Below are 6,312 nucleotides of genomic sequence, written 5' to 3' on the forward strand. Positions count from 1 at the left end.
GTTGTCTTTGTATGTGTGGATGTACGGCTAGTACTGTTTTGTTTTTATTTATTCTGCATTCTTTATTTTAATGTTCTTTCCTTTTTTCCAGACCAGAAAGATTGTTATTGAGCTCTTCACAGAGCTGAAATAATGCTGTGTGTTAAAAAATGTTAACAATTTGAAGAAGTTATAAAAATTTATAAGTTGGCCGAGTACTTAGGAAATTTCTGCATATTTTAATATAAATAGGTAATGCAAATGTTTGTTCTATGCATTTAGAGGTGGGTCTCGGTTTTCTAAAAGGTTTCCTATTTAAATTTGATTCTTTGGATTATATTAAACTCAAACCAGTATTTTTACATGTTGCATAACTAAAAAACATGTAATCACAAAAGATACAGTGCTTACATATTTAATAGTGAATGCAATACAGTCACAAAGTTTAACATTAAAATGTAGACTGTGAATAGTATCAGTGTTTGAACAATTTCATTAACAAATTTAGCGCCTAAATCAATACCCATTGAAGTCAATGGGAGTCTTTCCATTGACTTCACTGGATTTTGGGTTGGGCTCACAGAGAATAAGGCAAGCCTTATTGCAACTGGATGCTTATTATAAAATAATTTTCTCTTTTATTTCAATATTAAATGCCAAAGTCTGTTGTCAGATACACCGGTGTAAACCCAGAATAACTCAGTGAAGTCAGGGGAGTTACTCCAGTTTTATTTTGGTGTTAACTGTGCCCCCAAAGTTTATTAATAATTTAAATCACAAAATAAAATAAAAGCAAAAATCTTTAAAAGAACAGAAGGAAGAGAATGGAGAGAGGAGAAAGGCAGTAATAAAGGAAGAAGTGTGTAATTAAATAGAATGTGAGAATGCAGGCAGGGATCTGAATGATTATTGACAGACTCAATAAATAATAACTGTCTGAAATTTTAAAATGTGTTTCTTACCATGAACATACTGTGTTGTGTTTGAAACAAAATTACATGTGTGCATCTGGAACTTGGACTGAAAAGTTATGTTTGTGACATTGGCAGTCTGAGTGCCCAAGTAAGTCTTAAAATCAGTCCCCACGCTGCTTTAGAAGGAAAGGTTTAACTTTAGGAATATGAAAGTTCTTTGTATGTCTGTTAAACTTAAAGAAGGTGATGGTAGGTTTGCTGGGGTCCCATACTGCTCACATCATAAATGTCTCTGGCTGGATTGGGAACTGACAGCAGGAGGCTCAGAACAGACTTTTTCATCTCTGGCCTGGTCTACACTAGGCGTTTAAATTCCACACTAGGAGGCACCATATATCGATTTTAATGGCTCTTTAAACCGGTTTCTGTACTTATTAACATATCGGATTATGGTTAGTGTATTGGCCTCCGGAGCTATCCCACAGTGCACCACTGACCGCTCTGGACAGCAATCTGAGCTCGGATGCAGTGGCCAGGTAGACAGGAAAAGCCCCGCGAACTTTTGAATATTTCCTGTTTGCCCAGCGTGGAGCTCCGATCAGCACGGGTGGCGATGCAGTTAAAAATCAAAATAAAGAGAGAGCTCCGCATGGTCCATGCGGATGTGATCGCTGTAAGGGCAGGCAAATCTGTTCTATCAGCGCTCCGTTACAGAAGACGAAATTCAAAATCATTTTTAAAAATCTCCAGACAGACGCCATAGCAGGGCTCAGCGCACTGCTGCGTGACAAAAGCCCAAGAATCAAATGGACGCTCATGGACTGGAGGACTCAAGCTATCCCACAGTTCCTGCAGTCTCGAAAAGTATTTGCATTCTTGGCTGAGCTCCAAATGCTTCTAGGGTCAAACACAGTGTCACACACCCCTACCCACCCCAGAAGTGAAAGGGAAAACAATCCTCTCTTGACTCTTTAACATGTCACCCTATCTTTACTGAATGCTGCAGATAGACCCGATGCTGCAGCACTATGGGTGGCTGATGGTGCAATAAGACTGGTACCCATCCTCATCATCAGCCTATTGGCAAAAGGGGCAGTGCAAAAGGACTGGTAACAAGATGACCAGCATCAGTTAGGTTTATAAAGGGTGCCTGGTCCTAATTTTCATGGTAGATGGTGCAATATGGCTGATAACCATCATCGAAACAGGGGCTGAGCTCCATCAGCCCCCACCCTTCATGTGTAAAGAAAAGATTCAAGTGCCCCTGAACTAGCAGAGGGATGCTGGGCTCCTCTCCTACACACTCCTTACTGTCCTGTCTGGACTATCATAGCAGCTGGAGGCTGCCTTCCACTCATATCTCACTAACAAATCACTGTGTCTTATTCCTGCATTCTTTATTACTTCATCACACAAGTGGGGGGACAATGCTATGGTAGCCCAGGAAGGCTGAGGGAAGAACGGAATCAACAGGTGGGGTTGTTGCAGGAGCACCCCCTGTGAATAGAATACAGCTCATAATTTCTGCAGGATCTGACACAGAGCAGCTGTGCTCTCTGGTTCTCTGATACAGTGGTTCTCTAGTACACCTGCCCATATTCTAGGCAGGACTAGGGGACTTGCCCATATTCTAGGGGACTTGCCCATATTCTAGGCAGGACTGATTCTATTTTTAGATACCAAAAAGGAGGGATTGACTCAGGGAGTCATTCTGGCTAAGAGCAGCCAGGGGCACTTATGACAGCAGCAAATGGAACAGTGCAAAAGGACTGGTAGTTACAATCATCTTATTACCAATTTATGGTATGGTAGATGGTGCAATATGGCTGATAACCATCCCTGCTATCATGCAAAAGCAAAAGCATGCTGCTGTGTAGCGCTGCTGAATCGCCTCTGTGAGCGGCATCTAGTCCACATACGGTGACAGTCACAAAAGGCTACACAGGCTCCATGATTGCCATGCTATGGCATCTGCCAGGGCAATCCAGGGAAAAAAGGCATGAAATGCTTGTCTGCCGTTGCTTTCCCAGCGGAAGGGGTGACTGACGACATTTACCCAGAACCACCCGCGACAATGAATTTCTCAACCCGGAAATTCAAAGGAACTATGGGATAGCTACAGCCACCCCCACAAATGCTCCAGAAATCGACGCTAGCCTCGGACACCACCGATTTAATGTGTTTAGTGTGATAAAATCTGTTTTACAAAACCGGTTTATGCAAATTCGGAATAGTCCCGTAGTGTAGACGTACCCTCAGATGTACAATTTTCAGCCTGTAAAATGCTTCTCCCTAGACAAGGTTTCAGTCTCTAGTGCTGAGTAAGATGGGTTCAGTAAGCTTTCTTTTAAGAGAGCGAACATTTGGGACTCTAAGAAGCCTGGGTGGGAAGTGGTTAGAATTTAGGAATTCACCTAGATTGTCTTACTCAGTCCTAGATGCAAGCAGCACTTAGGGTATGTCTACACAGCTGCCCCATTGTAGCCCTTCAGTCTTGACATACTGCTGCCTATCCACGGGTTAGGTTGGGTTAACTACACTGCTTCTGGGTGTGGATTTTTCACTCCCTGAGCAACGTATTCAAGCCGACTTAATTTTCTAGCATAGACCAGGCCTTAGAATTGAGAGAAGTGGAAACCACAAGGAATGCCATGGGCAAAGAGGTCATAAGGAGAAGTGGTGCAGAGAAAGCACCACGTTGACTGTGGCTGAAGGAGAATAACTAATGTTGTTGCTGCAAGGTTGTGTAAGGGAATTTTTTTTTTTAAAGAAGATTTTCTGATTTGTAACCAGACATTGTCCCTTTAATTTACAAATCAGATAATGCAGCAGTGAATGTTAATACTGAGCTGGGGATAGCTTTGGCATATTGGCTGCCTCCTATCTAGCAGCAAAGGCAGGTTTAGGGTGAGGGTTTGAGAAGTGGAAGCGGAACAAACAGCTGTTGGGCGCTAACTGGTCTGCAGATAGTTGAAGTAAGACTTACAAGAAGTGGAGATAGGTTATGCAGAGCTGACAATATAGTAATTTTGTTTTTCTCTTATGGTTGGTCAGGGATTTTTTAGTAGCTTTTGTCAGTGCCACCTTGCCTAGCCGGAGTACTAAAGAGGGAGGTAGCAAGGAGTGATTTAGAACGTTGGGTGGAGGAAGCTTCATAGGGACAATTAAGGGATGGTTTTGTCTTATAGGTGACATAGGTTAGCTTAAGAGGGAACATAAAGGAGATGTGATTTTTATACTTTTTTGAATGAAGGACACAATGACAGTTAAGCTAGTTAATGACCTGCAGTGTCTGCTAAGGATTAAAACTCCCACGAAAAGTTGGTTCCTGGCTAAAAGTAAATGTAACTAACTATTTAAGGCCTGATACTGTCCTGATATGCAGCCCAGGCAATCCCATTGAAGCTGATGGCCCAAAGGCTCAGAGTTATTGAGAAGCACACAAGACAAACCTGTGTGATTTCCTAGCCTTTTCTTTAGGGATCAGACAAAACTGGAACATGTTACAGTACTTTAAAGGGCTTGTTCAGTTCGTACTGCTCAGTGTTAAGATAGAACACTATTGCCAGTTGTCAGTTAACTCAATAGATAACTGATTATGGTTTTGAAAGAATATCGTGAAAATTAGGTTTCCATAATAAATGAGGCCTTTAAAGTTCATGTTTATAAAGCTGAACTCAATTCAGATAGATGATTTATGAAGAAATTCTGTTGCTCATTCAGAGCTTTGTGAGTAGTATTCACTGTAACAGCCATCTTAGAAGTCAAACATGTTGAGTTTTATGGAGTCCAAGGCCAGAAAGAATCATTGTGGTCATCTAGTCTGACTTTCTGCATAACACAGGCTAAAAAATTTCCCCAAAATAATTCCTAGAGCTTATTTTTTAGAAAAACATCCAATTGTGATTTAAAAATTGTCAATGATGAAGAATCCACCACCATGCTTGGTAAGTTGTTCCAGTGGTTAATTACTTTCACAGTTAAAAGTCTATGTCTTATTTCCAGTCTGAATTTGTCTAGATTCATCTTCCAGCCATTGGAGCACGTTATACCTTTCTCTGCTAGACTGAGGAGCTCATTATTAAATATTTGTTCTCCATGTAGGTATGTATAGACTGTGATTTATAGACTCTTAATCTTCTCTTTGTTAAGATAAATAGATTGAGCTCCTAGAGTTCAGTCTCTATAAGGCACGTATTCTGATCCTTTAATCATTCTCATGCTCTTCTCTGAACTCTCCCATTTATCAATATCCTTCTTGAATAGTGGGCACCAGAACTGGACACAGTATTTCAGCAGCAGTTGCACTGGTTCCAAATACAGAGATAAAATAACCTCTCTGCTCCTACTTGAGATTCCTCTGTTTATGCATTCAAGGATGACATTAGCCCTTTTGGTCACAGTGTCAGACTGGGAGCTTATGCTCGGCTGATTATATCACGACCCCCAAATCTTTTTCAGAGTCATTACTTCCCAGGACAGCCTATATTCTGTGTTCCTATATGTACACATGTACATTGATGTATTAAAATGCATATTGTTTGCTTGCACCCGCTTACCAGGTGATCCAGGTCGCCCTGTACCAGGTTGCTCTGTCCTCTTTTTTTATGTATCACTTCCCTGATCTTTGTGTCATCTGCAAACTTTATCAGTGATGATTTCCAGGACATTGATAAAAATGTCAAATGATGTAGGGCCAAGAACTGGTTCCTGCAGGATACCATTAGAAACACTCATTTAATGATGAATCCCTATTTACAGTTACATTTTGAGACCTATTAGTTAGCCAGCTTTTAATCCATTTAATATGTGCTATGTTAATTTTATAGCTTGCAAGTTTTTTAATCAAAATGTCATGTGGGTACCAAGTCAAATGCCTGTCAGAAATCTAAGTATACTGCATCAACACTTTTACCTTTATAAACCCAATTTACAATCTCATGAAAAAAAGTTAGTATGACAGAATCTATTTTCCATTAACCCATGTTGATTGGTATTAATTATATTACTTCTTTAATTGAAACCCTTATCAGCTGCTCCATTATCTTGCTTAGTATTGATGTCAGACTGGGAGGCCGTAATTACCCAGGTCATCTCGTTTACTCTTTTAAAATATTGGCACAACATTAGCTTTCTTCCAGTCTTCTGGAACTTCCCTTGTGTTCCAAGGCTTATTGAAAATCAACGTTAGTAGTCCAGTGAGCTCCTCAGCCAGCTATTCTAAAATTCTTGGATGCAAGTTATCTGGACTTGCTGATTTTAAAATGTCTAACTTCAGAAGCTGCTGTTTAACATTCTCCTGAGATACTAGTGGAATGGAATGAGTGTTGTCCTATGATATGACATCATCCGTTCCCCCCCCCCCCATATGGAACAGAAATATTTATTGAACACTAACAATGTGTGGCCTATAATAGGT

This window comes from Mauremys reevesii, linkage group 7 (assembly GCF_016161935.1).
Source record: "Mauremys reevesii isolate NIE-2019 linkage group 7, ASM1616193v1, whole genome shotgun sequence".
Lineage (NCBI taxonomy): Eukaryota > Metazoa > Chordata > Testudines > Geoemydidae > Mauremys > Mauremys reevesii.